Raw genomic sequence first — 19,003 nt, forward strand, 5'->3', positions numbered from 1 at the left:
CTGCCTATTTAGTAGCCAGAGCAGATAGTCTCTGGTTTCTTTCAAGTTCCAAAAGACAAAATCAAATTAGAAAAATATTGAAATAAACTTCCTAAAGACATGGAATATTAATTCCAATTAACCAGGTAACATTTTGAGTAAAATCTCTCCCTATTAAATATCTATTAATACAAAGAGAAGGGGTATGAAAATCATATATATTATGAAAGTAGGAGAACTGTGTTTTATATTGAGTAAAAGCTACATACTCAGAGGTGATATAGAAAGTCATGCAAGACATTATGTGACACAGTGTAACTTCAAATTCATTTTGTTATTAAATGCTTTATGTTTTCCATTTTACCTGTGCTCTTTCTTTAACCCAGTGTATTTGACAGTATTGTGATGAATGAAGATACATACATGTGAAAATGGAGGGACTCTAACACTACAAGTATGCCCATTTTAATGTCACAGTAACTTTTAAACTTCAGTTTTCTTTCTATTGAATTCTGTTGTGATTTGAGATAGTTTATACATGAGTCTAGTTATTTCTCCTTCACTAAAGTGATTAGAGTACTTGGTCAATCTATCAATTTTAACTTAATTACAATTAAAACAGGTCATAGAACAAAGACTAACTCAATAAGCTATAGTAACACTTCCATGTCTGGTGCTTAAGAAAATAGAAAGAATTTTGGGCTTCAGTTACCTCAAAAGCTTCTTAATTTAGAAAATTTCTATGCAGCATTTATATTTAGTGCACTGGATACTTTTTATTCTTGTCATGATTTCATATTTTTATATTTTTGTCTTCCATGCTTCAAAATTCAAAATGAATATATGAAAATGTCGATTTATAATGAACTTAGAGTTTAAATGTATTTTTTATTCCCCAATTTTCCTGAGTGCAAGAGGACATGAATTTACATATAAGTAGTTGTTTTTACTTCTACTGCTACTGGGCCTCATGCAAACTTTCCGACACTGATGCTAAACAGTGAGCACCAGTCCATAGCAGGAATCTTAGAAGTTCTTATTAATAAAATCAAACCTGAGCCAGTCATTGGGGTCAATGCTGGAAAGTCAGAGAACCAGAACAAGCCACAGCTATCTTACCTCGCCAGATCCTCAGCTGGTCTTCTTTCCTCAGACTGGAGGCCTCTGAGTCCTCATCCAGAATGGGTCTCAGCTGAGCTGTGCTGCTCAAAACCTAAAAGCTTAACCAGCCAAATGCTTAACTAGCCAAATGCTTAACCAGGCCAAATGCTTCTAGTTTCTGGTCCTCACGCCTTGTATATCTTTCTGCTTTCTACCATCACTCCCTGGGATTAGAGGCCTGCTTTCTGGGATTAAAGGCATGAGTCACCATACTTGGCTGTATCCTTGAACACATGGATTTCTGCCTCTGGAATGCTAGGATTAAAGGTGTGTGCTACCACTGCCTATCCTCATGTTTAATATTGTGGCTGTTCTGTCTCTGACCCCAGGTAAGTTTATTAGCATGCACAATATTTTGGGAAACACAATACCACCACACCAGTCAGTTCTGGAAATGGCTGATTCAAAGAGATCTTTTCTTTACTGAATGATCTAGGAATTACCAGAAAAACTCAGAAGTGTGGATAACTTCTGCATCTTTCATTTGACTGCTTTGTTTCCATGCATATTTAGTAAAGTTACAGCTATTTATAATCTCTAAAAAGAAAAGATTACATTATTAAGGTAAGTATGTAATCATGAGGATGATAATACAGAAAGAAGTAAAAAAAAAAGTATCCTGATTGTTTACGACTTCTTAAAAGATGTTTTCATACTATTACATATTTACTACACCCTGTAGTGGAGGGCAGTGAGGGACTGAAGAAAGGAGAGATACACAGAATCAAGATATGGAAAATCTGATGTCAGGTCAGATCTGCTTGCTCTGATGGAGGCATACCAACTACCCCAATCACCAAGAACATCTGCAGGTTATTTATATTCACCTCTGAGTGGGGGTTAGCTAGCCTTGGCAAACTGGCTCTGTAGCAATCTCAGATTGAAAACATCAGGAGTTTTTCACACAGCGATAATTGTTGGTAAGCACTTATACTTCCACACGCTATCAACATTTGCACTCACACCAGCAGAAAGCTTTGCCATCCTTCTGAAGCTCACCTAGGGAGGAAGGCTTTGTGAGCTTCCCATGGATCTGAGTCATTGGTCCTGGACATTTCAGGGCCCATGGCAACAACACACATTCACTCAGCCTCTCTTTATACACTTACTCAGGGTTTTCTTGGCTCCCTCATTTCTCTCCATAATCTTCATATTGTATGCTCCTCATCATATCCTCACTCCCAACCTCATGTTTTCTTATTTGTTTTATAACCCACTAAGTACAATTAATACTTCATATATGTGCATAGACTTGGGCCATCTAAAATATTGCAACTTTTTATACTATTAATGATCTTCAGATTAAACCAGGGTAATGGCATGATTGATTTAGCCTGCTTCAGTGATATAGAAGATCATACCAATGGTGGTGATGATGTAATTATTCAAAAATTTCATTTATTCATATTTTTATTATTTCTTTTGGGGTATTGTTCTGAAAGAAAGTTTCACTATGTAGCATACATTGGCATGTAAACCAGTATCTTCCTGCCTCAGCCTTTCAAGTGCTAGGATAAATGCTTGTGCTACCACAACAGGCTGAAAACAAATTTAATTGTGCTTTCTGTTAACTGTTGTGAACATATTTCCAAAAGACATTTTCTTTAAATATCAGCAAACTCTGGTGATTAATATGAAATTAATTTAAAGGAATAAAGAACTCACAAAAATTACTCTCATAAGTTCAATAACCTAGCATTCACATATATATATATATATATATATATATATATATATATATATATATATATATATATATCAACTGAACATAATACCTTTAAAGAAGAGGATCCAAGGTTAGAACCCCTCCCTACATCATAAAATGACACAAAATAATCAGTTGCTTCACATCTGTTGAATATAGCATTTGTATGGATGGTTTCCTGTGATGAAGAAAAGTCAACTATTTAGTTGTTGTTCTAAAATAAATGTTTTTTTATCATGGAGGTTGATATAAGGACAATAATTCGATCCACAGAAAGACACATGCTTCATTCACACACCATGTCTCATGCACTCTATTGTGTAACAAAACTAAAGAGTCGACTAAAGAGGTTAGGATTCTAATGCACAGGCAAGTTTAGGGGTGTTTCTTTAGTTAGAATAAAAAGAAAATGAATAAAATCTCATTGATCTGCTTCACATAAATTCTCTGTTAGCAGAGTGAGAAAATATAAACATTTAAAGTGAAATTTCTGTATGGTAATCAGTGTACAGCTTTTGTGAATGATCTGACTCACAAAAAGCTAATTTTGTGTCTAATATAATAAACATGACAATTGAATTCAATCATTTATTTTAATAAAATCCCTACTTTAGAAAAGCTAATATTTTGGTGTTATCCCCCAATCCTATGATAATCCACATTGGCTCACACAGTTTCAGCATATTTAATAGTGTTACTCTAGTATGCTAGAGTTACATTGTTGTCCTGTTTATGTTGTACTGTGCTGAAATTTGAAAGAGAGAGCTCATACAGACATAAATAAAATCTCGTCTGTCAAGGAGACTTATGAATTATTAAAAACCAGATCCTATTATTCATTCTTAAATTGTTCTTTTTAACTTCTTGTTGCCACATGTGTGGGCCCTATTTAAATGTTAAGCAATTACCCTGCATAGGTCAAGGTGGCACCTAAAGGGCCTGTATGGAAGGCTGAGATAAGAGCTTGTGGCACAGCTTAAAGACTGCTGAACTGAAACTTTAAGAGCTGGAGAGGGAGAACGCCATTACCTTGAGGCTCCCTAAGCAGCAAAAGGAGACTTATTCTAGTTCAGTATACACTAATTCCTCAGTGCTTTTGTTTGTTTCTATGAAGTTCACTCTTATTTAACTTCAAAATGGTGGCATGTCTTTCTGTTCATATATACATGTAGTATGTTTGTGTATGTATATGTGTGTGTATAATGCTGCCTTAAAAGTCCTATTTTATACTAATATATACATATATATACACACATAGAAAATATATTTATGCATTTTATGAAAAATTGCATAACTACTTGCTAATTTCTTTAAAATATGTTAAATAAAAAGGATCCTTACTCAAGATGACTTACTTGAGGTTATTTTAAACCATAGTTTCTATCATGAGCTTATTTTTTTCTGAGGCAATTTATTTCCAGAGAACAGAAAGATTTATTTAGGTAATGTTTGATTTTAAAACAATAATAAACATTGCATTAAGGAATTTGCTACATGAATACTATGGGTGGACCTTCATAAAACCACTGGCTTAGGAAGGTATGTTATACATTTGTCTGATCAGTTTGACTATGCCTCCAAGTAAGGTTAACTTTGGTCTACATGCTGTTTACACAGAGGTTCTTAGACAAACACTGTCACTAATGTCTACTTCTTAGATACTGACACTGTCCTTTTCCAGGCTGAAGTGAAGGGTGGGTAATATGACTCTAAACATCCAGCAGAAGGTTGTGTGAAGGTAAAATTTTGGTCAAAAGCCACTATTATATTAAAGACATTGTTAATTCATCAGTGACAGTTTGAGTATCTTCATGTGTGGATGGCAACAGAAAGATTGATCATTGGTACAGAGTTAAAGCTGATGGAAGCTAAGTGTCTTTGCCTACAGATGGATCCATCAACAAAGGAAGTAAAATATAGAATGACTTAAAAAATAGAAAGTCTTATTATATACGCATCTGAGAACATAAAGATGTAAATATGCAATATGACAGTAAATGCACAAAAAGGTAAATATAAAAGCACTACTTCATTTTGAAGCCAAAGTCTTAAGTTTGGATGCTCATTGATATCACTATGCCAGAATTTTACTAAACTGTAGGGGTATGTTACTACATTTTAAATGATATATACCATTTATTTTGTTTGTTTAGCAACCAATATGCTTCTTCAATCCACAGAGAGCAAAACAATAGAAAACAAAGTTAAACTACAACTTACATACACACACACACACACACACACACACAAATGGATGTGTGTGTATAGGCACCAAACAAAGCATTCTCAAATATTATTCCATTTAATAAAACAAACAAACAAACAAAAAAAAAAAACAAATTCATCCAGGCTGCAAGTACTAGTATTACTACTAATATTCATCAGTAGATGAATGAATAAGAAAATGTGATAAATATACTTACTGTGTAGTTTATTTAGCCATAAGGAAGAGAAAAACTGTTTTTTTTTTTTTTCAGAAAAATGTGTAAAATGGGAAACCATTGTGTTAAGAGAAGCATGCCAGATGTAGAAAGAGAAATATTGCATGGTTACAAATGCAAATACATATATTAAAATTATAAATATATTACATATTGTAGCTAGAATTTTTCTGGTCCTGCCTGGCCCACAGTCAGGACAAATCTTTCTAACCCACTAGTCCCGCAGCAGCTCAGACCCAACCAAGTAAACACACAGCGACTTATATTGCTTAGAGACTGTATGACCATGGCAGGCTTCTTGCTAACTGTTCTTATATCTTATATTAATCCATTTCTATAAATTTATACCTTGCCACATGGCTCGTGGCTTACTAGCATCTTCACATGCTGCTTGTCATGACGGCGGTTGGCAGTGTCTCCCTTCCTCAGCCTTCTGCTTCCCAGAATTTTCTTCTCTGCTTGTCTCACCTATACTTCCTGCCTGGCCACTGGCCAATCAGTGTTTTATTTATACAGAATGATATTCACAGCACTACATATATTAAAGTAAGGCAAATGTTACATGGTTTTCTTGTATGTGATAGCTAATCTTTTTAAAAGACATACATGAAAGAAAAAGCAAGAAAATTAGGAGGTAAAAAGAACAGGAAGAGGAACACAGAAGACATGACGTGTAATAAATGTGAAAAGGGGCAATGTAAAATAATATGTACACCCATTAAATGGCTAAGCAACCTATTTTTTAAGTAGTTGGAATTAATTCAAAAAAGAGAAAAACAGAAAAGAGTTGTTGGTAGTTTGTCCTCACCTCACAACCTGTATGTGGTTAACATTATGATCTTAAACTTTGTCTTTGATAAAGTTATTTGCTCAAATAAGTGAGGATTTTTGTCTTCTAACTGTATGTGAGATAATGATGAAGAATAATCATGTATTTTTTTGGTAGCTATTAACATATTTATAGACATTCCAAAACAAAGTACCTATGATGGTATCTTAATGATTGCTCATTTATTCTTTTAGACTTTATTTGTTTGTATGATGCTACAATTTCAAAATGATGTTAGTCTTTTTTATTTTTACTTTTTTATTAGGCTCTGAAATGTAAGTGTGTGTGTGTGTGTGTGTGTGTGTGTGTGTGTGTGTGTGTGTGTGTGTTATAACTCTACCTTGAACATATCTGTGGGTATGCTAAGCATACACTCTACCACTGAACTGCATCCCAGCATCTCTAATCATGTATTGTTATTTTAATGAGTCATTGTGAATGGAGTATTTATTTTACTATTTCACCTTTGTTACAGTCTTTTGAGCTCCTCTACAGTAGGGCATTTGACACCATGTCTCCTCAGAAGCAAATTCCTTGTGTATTCACATGAAGCTGCTTTGTATAAACCAAATATTGGGCTATGATCTTAGGGACTGTCAATAAGAACTGAGGGGCCTCTCTGGTGTGCAGGGTAAAGGGTAGTGCTGAAAGTTCCTGGGGAGTCAAGTTCAATAATTAGGAAAATACAGTCTAACCAGTTTGTTTATTAATGTGTTTTCTACACTTATCATTCAAACAGGGAGTCAAGGGATTTGGGCAGAGGAAGTAAATCTGCCAGAATTATGAAAAATGTCTTTATGTAGTTGAAATATTCTAGAATCAAGTTGGAAATTTGTATTTTCCATATCCTATTGACTACCAAATTGCCCAGTTGTTTTTGTTGTTTGTTATTTTTTTTTTTCACTTATCATTTTGGGAGAAAAGCAGAAAGCCTGATCTGAGCTGAGTTTCACATTATTTGGTGGAAGTTAACCTTTAATGGCAAAAAAAATTAGGTCATAAGTTATGTGAAGGTAAAAAAGAAAAGACAAAGTAAAAGAGAGAAGAAATAAGAAACAATCATGTGTTATTTGTAATGTTCCTTATATAGTTGATGGTATTTATTGTATAATTTGTTGTTGATGGATATATCTAGTTCATTTGTGATCTGTGAGTTCAAAATATGATGGTCATTGAAAAGAAAGCAAATAAAAAATTTACAATAGCATGAGCATAGCCACACCAATAGGCCTTCCCATGAGATATCAATGCAGAATTCTCACAAGGATATAGTAGGGCAGTTTTGAGTCAAAGGGCCTTGTTGAGTTTAAAAAATTATAGAGAAGCTTATCTCTGACCACTGGATAGATTCTACACTGGGTTGAAATTGTTATTTAAGCAAATGAAGAAAGAAACTGAGGCTTTGAAAGGTTTAAGTAGCTTCTCAAGTTCACAGTTATAGGGGACTCTGGACAGCACTGCCACCTTGCTAAAGCCAAGTTTCTTGATGGGCAGGTCTCCTTGGCCAAGTCAGGGATACAGTGCCACACACTCTATGCTTAATGTTCTAGATAACTGAGTTGAAAGACATGAACTCTTTTCTGAGATACAATCCATAACAGAAACTCAAAACTGTCTCTCCTGAAAGAAAAGGCCTGAACAAGGCAGAAAATCTAGTGTGACTAATGGAGTGTTTGGTATAATTCGCAGAACATTGTACATTATATGTGCAGCAGGGTAACAAGAGTCCCCTACTGCACTGAGGACAAAACATGAAAACAACTTAAGCCATTTATATGTCTGTCATTGAGAACTCAATTTTTTTTTTCTCCATAGTTTTGACATTAGTATTTTTGTACAATCACTACAAATACAGAATTTAAAGAAAATGTCATCTAATAACACCAGAAATGTTTTTGAAACTTGAAGATTGCATATATTCATTTATTTTTACTCCTATCTTTAAGGATAAGATGATAGTAGTTCTTTCATGACACCAGGACAATGCCTTGGATTTTGAAATGAGATGGGAATATTTGAATGATAAAGTTTATTATGGTACAAAAACTAATAAGACTATCAGATGTTTGAGAAAAGTTTTATATTGAGGGAAAGCTAAAATACCAGTAGTTATAATTGCTCATTTATGATATAAAAATGTGAATAAAGGAAGTCACAAATGATTTCAATATTTCAAGTGTATAAATTTGATATTCAATTATTGGTCCAATAATAGGTAATATATAAAACAGGAATTGATCAATATTTCAAGAGGTGGGTTTATAATGAGGAAAATACCACTCTATCCAAATACTTTGAAGCAGTGGGAGGTAAACTAATGCAACGAGTTATCCTTAGAAAGGAACTTTAGATTATTTTTCTTGAAGCTTTAGGAATGTCAAGACATTCCTGGACATTGACTCTGCACTGCTAACATAACCCCACCTATATCATATATTCTATAAGCAAAGTTTTTGAAAGAAAATAAGAAATAAATGCAGATTGTGTTTGTAGAGGAACCCCAGGAAGCGTTTCCTACAGGTATGAGGAAAGAAAAATAATAATGTGCTGCTGTTGGGGGTTTATTGACACACGTGGAACTAACTAAAATCAAATCAACAAAAGTTTTTCTTACACAAATAATTTCCTCAACTGGTATGTACATAATGGATTCATGGTGTTCTGAGGAAATCTATCTCCAGATCAATCTGAATAAATGATAGTTCATGAAATCAAAAATTCCATGTTAATACACATGTTTTGTATTAAGAATTGGAACAATTGGAGACTTTGCAAAACTTGATATTCATTTTGAATATGTTATCAAGTTTAAAAGATATATTCCAAAACTTAAGAATTTTTCATCAATAGTAACACATCAAGTGAATGTCATCATATCATTCCTTAAAAGTTTTGTCTGGTGAGTGATGAGTAAGAAAAATGATGTTTTCTTGCAAATTTACTCTTGGCTTATGATCGGAAGAGCTGTTCAAGGAACAACAACAACAAAATGAATGTAATACATTAATGTATAATAAATGTTCATGATGTTTGCTGAATGAAAGAATTAATTAATTGAATTTTTAAAACCCACCAATATAAATGTGTATTACTACCGCATTGAAGTTAACTGGTAACTATGCCATGCACGGTTTCTTACGCACTAATTTTTGTCCTATGTAACTTCATTTTTATTCATTACATTTGTAGTTGACATATAAAGGAATGAATTCTAACAGCAGTTTCATGCAAAATTTTAATTTTTTCTTAAGGAATTTTTTATTCAATTTATATACCACTCACAGATCCCTCCTCTTCCCTTCTCCCACCCCTCCCACCTTCATCCCCAAATGCCCTCCATTTTCTCCTCCAACAAGGTAAGGTCTCCCATGGTGGGGAAACCTATAGAGACAACCAAACCAAACCAGTGGGAACTCACAAACTTTAGACCAACAGCAGTGGAGTCCTCATGGGACTGGACTAGGCCTTCTGCATAAGCAAGACAGTTGTATAGCTTGATCTGCTTAAGGGGCCCCTGGCAGTAGGATCAGGATCCATCCCTGGTGCAAAATTTTACTTTTATTGATCATAGACCAATATTTGTCTGCATTCTACCTTTATCACCTTAGAAATTAAACCACAACTCTCCCTTCCAGGGGAATAGAAGATTATAGTCAGGACAGAAACACCATTGGCATGGCAATCCCAAATACCAAGTTCAAAATTGGTAACAGCTTTATGAAGTTTTCATAATTGCTGGGAGAAAAAGGTTCTTAAGAAAGGCACCCTTCAAATACATTGGTGAGAATATCAGGTGAGTTACAACACAGCACTGGAATCACTGCTGTAGATTTTGGATGCTATATAATGACCTTCATCTTTAGTTTAATGGAAGCTAGTAGTCTTTTAATACATTCCAAAAAGAATTTACCTGATAGTCACAATGATGTTAGGCCAGACACAGGAATGAGTAATAAGTCAATATTAAGAGGGCTAATGATAGCTCAAGATAACTTGACTCCAAATTGATAAAATTCTAGTTTTTCAAAAGGAAGAAATTTTCATCAGTCAATAAACTTTGTAGACTTTTAATATAGATGTGTCTTTCTGTCTGGAATGCCAGTTGATACCTGTGGGAGGCCAGTTTTCAATTTTTAAAAGGGTTCCTATGAGGAGGAGAGAGGGATAAACTTTCACACAGAAAGATAGCAAAGAGGAAGAAGATATAAAACACAGCATAGCTTTGGGAGAACCTTGATCAAAACCCAATGGTCCTTCTGCCTCTTCAAAAGGGCTTTTTGTAGGAATGTTAAAGAGTAAGGCAAAAGTCCTCCCCCTTACTAGATAAAAGCACACTGCACAGACAAATGTAGACCCTTCCAAATACCTAGTAACCATGTCCATGGTCAAATCATCCCCGTATGCAGCCCTGCTGAGCAAAGCAAGCTCAGATTCTTGAACCCTGAGTAAGTTCTTACTAGGAAACCTCTGTGGGTCTCTACAGATACTCCAGTTTTTCTTAATCACCACAGTAAAGCTTTTATTATTGTTTCTTTACTGTTTATTTTAGGTATCTCAACGAGGCCACATTTAGACATATTCTTTGCTATCATGTGTATCTGAGGATCTGAATGCCCATTTAGTCTAGATATATATGTCTTTTTCTAGCATTTAAGGAATTTTCTTCAAAAAATTCATTGAAGAAATAATCTATGGCTGGAGGCTTAATTTTAGCTCTATATTTTACCTGCAATATCCTTTACTTTGCCCCCTTGAATATCTCATAGAGTTCCTGGAAATTTTGGTCATATTTGTTTGTTTTTTTTCTTTTTATATATGTCTAGATGTTCTATTGTCTTTGTGTTGTCCTTCTAATATAAAATTCACTTTTTTGCTTTATCCTGTCTGTTGATAATACTTTATGCTTTGTTTATTATTTTTTAATTTCCAGTACTTCTGTATTTTCTCAGTGTCTCAATAGTTGACAAGTTTTCCTGCTTTTGAATTTTCTCCAGGTTACTAATACATTCATCTATCTTTGCAATTTTCCATTTTTTAAATTGAAAATAGATTCTTCTCTCATCCAATACAGTTCAACCAGTTTCTCCTCCCTCAACTCCTCTTGTATCCCTGATTCTCCTCTCTTCCCCATATCCACTCCCCTTCCTCTTCAGAAAAGAGCAGACAACATTTTGAGTATGTCCGCAATTATTTTTTTTAACTTGATCCATTGTCTCATTTGAGTCTTCATTTGAAACATTTTTATTTTAAAATTAAGACTCTGAAATCATTTTCTGATATTTCAGGTAATTTTATCCACTTTAATTTCTGGTAATGAACAATCATAGTGTATTAGCTCATAATTTTTTCTTTACGGTATTTTGTTCATCTGTTGAGACAAAAACTGCCTTTAAATTGTACATTATTTTCCAACTTGTTTTGTTTATTAGTTTTATTTTACATGACTCTTCCAAGCGAGGTGTCTTTCCTACAGCTACTTAGGCAATAAAGTGCTAATGTCCACAATAATTTAAAAGCAGCCATGGTGTTGACTTTCAGCAGAAGGCATTTATGCTACTCACTCATATCTCTGATGAAGTTCAGAAACAGAGGCAAGTGTGGTTTTGGTTGGGAAAATTCAGTTTAGAATTTGAGGAAATAAGTGTATCAATATTTAAGTAGAAGAAGAGGAAGGAAAGGGAAAAAAAGAAAAGGAAGATGTGAAGTAAGAATAAAAAAGGAAGTGCATACAGTTATGAAAAATAGTGGAGAGATTACTATATCTGTGGAAAATAATTATAGGATACAAAATGGAAGGACTTTTATAGAAATCTTTCCCAGAAAGAATCAGGTTAAAACATTAACTTGATAATTAAAGTGCAAAATTATAAATAATAAAAGAATTGAAAGAGAGAAATAGAGAATTAGGTCTTATTATTTCTTCTTTTTTTGAGATGGTTTGGCTTTTACCCCCTTTTGGACTGTCTTTTGTATCTATCGTCATATGTTAGGAGGCATATGCTGGTGTCCATAATTCAAACACACTAAGTAGTATGTATTTTTTCCTGTTTGAACACTGTGTTAGATTACCAGCACAGTGATGTTATATAGCTTACACAGGCAATGGAATCAAGGAAGGGCTCACTTTTTTGTTGCCAATATCTCCTGGTCTCAATTTCAGGTTTCCAACCATACTTTGGCTCTTCTCCTTAGCTTTTGCCATGCTACCTACAGCCCATCATCTCTGCATGGCTTGTCTAGCTTTTGGTTATTTTTCTGTGGTATAGGCCTTTTGTTCCCAGGTCTTATGGTACCCACTTGAAATGGTACTTTATTGGCAGCTGCAGTAGATACTGACTGGAGGAAATAGTTTGTTGGAGACAGGCATCTGATGTGCTTAGGCTCTTGCCCTTTCTACTGTGTGAGAAAAGAGCCTTCTATTTGGTCTTTCAAAAGATGAAGATAATTGATTTTAATTCTATTGTTCATCTCCTGGTAGTTCATCATGGAAGAAGAACCATATGAATGAGTAAATTCATGGTGACAGAGTTAAGGGTAATTTCTTTCTAGCAGGAACTTTGAATCATGGCTTCAGTAGTTTGAAGTTCTTTCAAGACAGATGAGGGTCCTGCAATATTTTCAAATTCTTTCATGTGTAATAACTTTGTTACTCCAAATAAAATTTCAAAATAAAGTACTAGTAATGATTAAAAAATAATAAATAAGAGTAGAGAAAGATAGACTTTCTAAGTATTAGTACAATTGTCAAAGATGATAGAGTGGCTCCAATCATCCTTTGTGTTTAAAAAAAATGAAAATAAATTGCATTTTGAATATTATATTAATTCTAATGACCCATATGATGTATGTACAATAAAAGCAGGGTCTTAAATATGAGCATGGTGTACCACATATATCTATGGCGATAAAAACTCACTAATTCTAGCTCAAAGCAAACTCAAGCAACATTTTTTTTGACTTTGGTTTGTTGAGTATTATGGTTAGATTATTCACATGAGTTTCTAAATTTAAAATCAGTCAATTTATATATTTTTTAGTTGTTGTTGGACTTACTGGATTCATCTTTGTGGCTGAAAAAATAGAAGGTTATTTTATTAAGAGTCTATGATGTTAGGGATGAATAGTTGAGGGAGGAGATTAAAAAGGAAGGAAAGAGAACTGGATTTGATCAAAATGCATTATATGGACATATGAAGTTCTCAAACATTAAAACCTAACGAAATTACTGAGAAAAAATGTTTTAATATTTAAAAAGAGAGGAACATCAAAGATTCCAGGTAAATTGGGCATGAGAGAGTGAGGGTAGGTATGGCCCAGGCACATTCATTGTCTACATATATGAAAATTTTAAGGAATAAATTACAAATATTAATAAAATTAGATCAAGGATGTCACATATTAATTAAAATGATATAAAGCATATTATTCTGAAATGTGTAAAAGTTTTCTAACCAATACCCCTTTATTAGAATATACTTCATAATCTACAGATGTGCCTAGAAAATAATGCTAATAGATGTAAAAACAACTAAATGAATAAATGTGAAAATTTTATAATCAAGAATCTCATTATACACTGAGAACTATCTGTGGTGAAATAGCAACTAATGGCAGTGATACTTCTGCAAGCCAAATTACTCTGTGAAGAAGGTACTAAAGTAGCCAAGAATCATGGCTTCAAGATGAAAATGAGTGTTAAGGTACTTTCCACTCACATTGTCCATAAAGAGATTAATACTCAGCTTATTTTGACTCTAAAATCATGCACACAACTCCTGGGCCAATTTAAGATCTCTAACTGTATTGTACAGTAGAAGAATGTTTTCAAGAATCATAAAACATTTATAACAATAAAGAATACTGAGAGAAGAAAATGTGTTCTACAATCAAGGCCTGTGCCGCATCCTTTATCTGGTGAGTACCAGATGGTTCATTTTTCCTGTTCATGAACTAATCTTTGAAAAAAAAAAAAACTTATAGTAATTTGCCAGCAACAGCACAGTTTATCATAAATACTTAAATATTATGCCATTGAATAGGTTGTATAGTTCCTTATATTATTTAATGTCAAATTAAAGGCAAAATGTTTAAGAGTTTACCAAACCTTTTGAAGTAGCCAATATTAACATCATCCTATAGCTCTTTTTTTTTCTGAACAGATTCCTGCAGTCATGTCTGCAGACAATGACTGCTCTCATTCTTTTTTAGCCACATCAAATGTGCCTGTTTAAGAGTACAGTAAAAATGAATGATAGGGTGTAACTTCTTTTCTGTAAGACATGATTCGTTTATGTCTTTGCTCATATCATCCTATCTTCACCTGTTTCTAATTTTGCCTGAGAAGTTTTACATTGCAACAACAAGCTAAAGCTAGATTTTATGTTGCTTTCTTTGATGGATGTTTGGGCTGATAAGTATTAGAGTTAAACTGCCAGAACTGCCTTGAACATTCTTTTCTAGTGTCTTTTGTTGTCAAAATATGTTTCCATTCTCATGACCCCAGATGTAGGAACTGGAAAATTCCAAATGGTTAGTGTTCAGTTTCATGAGAAACTATCAGGTCTATTTCTAAAGCCATGCTGAGAGCTCTCTTGAACTTCAGTACCCATCTCACAAATGAAGTTTCAGCTACTCTTTGGTGCAGACTATCTTTCCAAGAGACCTGTGTAGAGATGGGGCCTCCCTCCAAAAGAAAGTGCAGGCTTACAGTCAGGTATCATACATCCAGTTTCCTTAAACTTATTTCTTGTCACATACAACAACCTCTCATCTATATAGCTGACAACTGACCCTGTCCATACCACTTACTAGGAAACACCAGGGAACATTGATCCTTCAGCTTCTATAAGAAAATAAAGTTCTTTTCTTTTACTAAACACAAGATTTATTTATTTATAGTTTATATGTAAGAGTATTTGCCTGAATGCAGGTACGTGCACTGTAAATAACTGGTGCCCACGGAAGCAGAAGGGGGAGTTACATCCCCTGAAACAGGAGTTTCCAGACAGCTGGGAGCCACCATGTGGGTTCTGCAAACTAAAGCCAGGCTTTATCGAAGAGCAGTGAGTATTTTAACCTTTGAGTCATCTTTCCAAATCCCAAAGGTCTTTTTCTATGACCCAGAGTATTCAGCCTCTCACAAGCCATGAAATAATGCCCAACTTTTCTTATCTTTCAATTGTGATAACGCTCCAAAGTTTTCAAAGGTTTTGACAAGCCATAGCCTTTCCCAGTCCCTGTATTAATGAGGCTGGGCTGTAGTTTTCTGCAGCTAGTTACTATCCTACAGTTTGTCTAATGGATGGTTAGGGCTGGGTGATTGTGATTTTGTTTGTAGTTACACTATTAGTAACAATTCCCAAGACATTCATGTGGAGATATTTTATTTGTGATTTAATAAATAAAGCTTGCCTAGAGATCAGAGGAAAAACCAAGCCATTATAAGTAAACACAACAGTCACTCAATGTTAGCACACATCTTTAATCCTATCACTTGGCAGGCAGAGATCTGTCTGGATCTCTGTGAGTTCAAGGCCACACTGGAAGCAGAGCCAGGTGTGGTGGCACATACCTTAAATTCCTACACTAGTTAATCATGGACGTCTGGAGGTCTGTAGAAACAGGAAATGGCAGAGCTGGGCAGGAAAAGGAAGTAGCTGTACAGAGAGAGCAAATCAGATGGCAGAACAATAAGGCATATAGGTGTGGGTAGACATGAAGTATCTCACATTTGGAAGCTGTGAATTGGTGAGATAAGGTTAGCTGTGACTGTTCCTAGTCCTCTGATGTCTCTCAAGCTTTAACCCCTATATTTGGCTCTGTGTTTTTTATTTAATAAGACCATTTAGAAATTCATCTACACATTCACGATTTCATTTCAAAGATCATTTTGAAGTAAAATTTCCACTCACATATCATTTACTGCAATAGTTTCCTTTTCAGTAACAGAAGCACAGATAGAGATTCTGGATCCAAGACCTTTGTGATATACTCTGTCACTTGATTTTTCATCAATTATGGCTTGGCTTTCATTTTCATAATGCTCTACTCTAATGAACAGTGAGCATTGATTTTGAGTGCCTAAAGTGCGGAGGCACCTTGCCATTGCATGTTTAGCTTATTTTAAGAAAGGGACACCATTCTGCCCACAGTCAGATAAGACTAACCAAGAATCCTGCAGAATTCCTAGCATTGTGCTGTCATTGTGTGTGTGTGTGTGTGTGTGTGTGTGTGTGTGTATTTAATTATGTTGCATTATATGTATATCTGATTTTATACATCCTAGATGTATGGTAACTATTATTTCTAAAAGGTAAACTTCTTTTTCATACTGATCAATTTAATTAGCATTTGTTGTTTTTAAATGTTATTGCATATGTTTAAATTGTACAATAAGATATTTTTATATAAATGCATATCCAAAATAATTGCTGAAATCAAGAAAATTAATATTAACAAGCAAATCAAATAATTATCTTCCTTGTAAGAGCATGTAAAATCTACATTTTAAGCAAATATGTGATATAAAATATTATGAACTATCATCCTTGGCATAAACATTTGATCTCTAGATATATTCTTCTGACATGGCCACAACCCTGTATCCTTTGACCTACTTTACTGTATTTCCCCCTTCTTCTTGTAGCTGACAACTATAATTCTACTCTTTGCTTCTATTTTTCTTTTCTCTATGGTTTGTGGCATTTGTTTAAGAACACATGTCACACTCTATAATTTTAGCCTGGTATGGGACATTTCAAAATTCGAGAGGAACTTGAAAGAGAAGGTAAAATCTATTATGAAATATAAACATTCAAAATGCAGTCCTCTTTTATTTTGTAGGAATTTTATCTTGTAATTATGAGTTGTGCGATTGCATGACACTAACATTCATTTCCTCTTGCGTATTTCACTCATTAGAGAACAGGAATTCCATGTGCTATCTCATTCCTGACAGTACGGCTTATGCCATTATTTTGAATACATTCCATAAATTATAGTAAAGTTTAAAATATCTTTTAAATATATGTCTCTTTTGTATGCAATATTCAGTAGATTATGTAAACCAGTTCTTACAGAAATAATGGTTTAAAATGAGTGCTAGTAAGCATTATATAATATTGTATTTTAAACAGTATATTAGCTTAACTTTCTTTTATCACATATACAAAAATCATAAAGCTTATTAAAACTATCAGATAAAACTCTATTCTTATTTTAATGAAGATTTCTTTAAGAACACTAGTGACAAGAATATTTTTATTAGAAAATGTTTTCATATACCAGCCGGGTGGTGGAGGCACACGCCTTTAATCCCAGCACTCGGGAGGCAGAGGCAGGCAGATGGATCTCTGTGAGTTCGAGGCCAGCCTGGTCTACAGAGCGAGATCCAGGAAAGGCCTAAAGCTACACAGAGAAACCCTGTCTCGAAAAACCAAAAAAAAAAAAAAAAAAAAAAAAAAAAGATTTTAGTGGAAAATTATAAGTCAAGTACACATGCACAACCTCTTTTTTCTTTTCTCAAACTTGGAAACACAGTCTTGAATCAGAGGCTGCTTAAGATATTAATCTCATTGAAAAATCAAAATGTTTAATTTCTCAGGCAACTAAGCCTAGTATTCAGAGATTTACAGAATTAGAGATGAAATGGTGAGGTACAATTTACTCAATTTCTCTTAAATTTAAACTTCTTTGAATGGTTAAAATTTATTGGACAAAATGTAAGCATTTATTGCATTTTCTATAGCAAAGTCTAAAACTACCTTTCAGTTATAAAAATTAAATCATCTGTTTTAAACAAAATCCATGTTTAGATGCTACTGTTTGAGTCAATAAAAAGGGTTTACTTTCTAGAAAACACAGTCCTATGCATTCTAGCCAATGATCTTGCCTTATGTATATATAACATATTGCTCTTTGTCAACATCAGGCAGTCCAGTAAGCCAAAACAAACAAACAAAAGAAAACAAACAAACTAAAAACATTTTGTTTGCACTCATCAAGAGTGGAGATGTTGAGTAGTTAGGGCACATCCAATAATTGATTTGGGTGTTGATTATTTAACAAAATCATTTCTTACTGTTCTTAAGCAACTCTCATTGGTTTTATATGGTATCAGCTGCAGTGCAGTTTGCAGCAATAATCTAAAGATTCTAGCAGCAACCTGCATTGGTGTTGTCTCATATAAGGTGTGTGCTAGTGTGATCAGGCTCATATGCAGATTGATAGATGTTGAACAAACATCACTGGTGGCAGATATAAGTTCCCTTCTGGGCCTGGGAAGAGGAAGGTGGCATTGGAGTTGTAGCCTAGAGCTGTGTTTGAAAGAGGAGATTTTGAGCTTCTGAGAACTGTGCCAATACACGACTGTATAAGAAGCTGGTATTACTTTTTTATAGATTTCTGTGACTTGGGTTTATGTGGATGGCAGGTGTTGGAGCAATGTGCAGGTCACATATTAAGTGACAATTAAGGCTCCATATTTGGTTCCTATCAGACAGCTTAAACAAATGCCAGGAGCAGACAAGACTATTTTGGTATCATACATAATTAACATTTGATTGACAACTTTAAAAGTAATATTCAAGGGTTTTGCTTGCCTGCATAGTTATTCATACCTAGGATGCATTGTTTACAGTTTGTTCACATCACAATATGAGAGAAGATACTTTATTTATTTTGTGTTATCTTGGGTAAGAATATGTATTCATTTTTCCACTTGCTATCATAAGATATTAATATAAGTCTAGTAACCCCCCAACATAAGATTCACACACACACACACACACACACACACACACACACAAACACACAAACACACCCCACATGCACCCACAAGTGAGCTCTCTCTCCTTCTCACATACACAGACACAAAGACAAACAATAATT

The sequence above is a fragment of the Peromyscus leucopus genome, chromosome 2 (genome assembly GCF_004664715.2).
Source record: "Peromyscus leucopus breed LL Stock chromosome 2, UCI_PerLeu_2.1, whole genome shotgun sequence".
In the NCBI taxonomy this organism is placed as follows: domain Eukaryota; kingdom Metazoa; phylum Chordata; class Mammalia; order Rodentia; family Cricetidae; genus Peromyscus; species Peromyscus leucopus.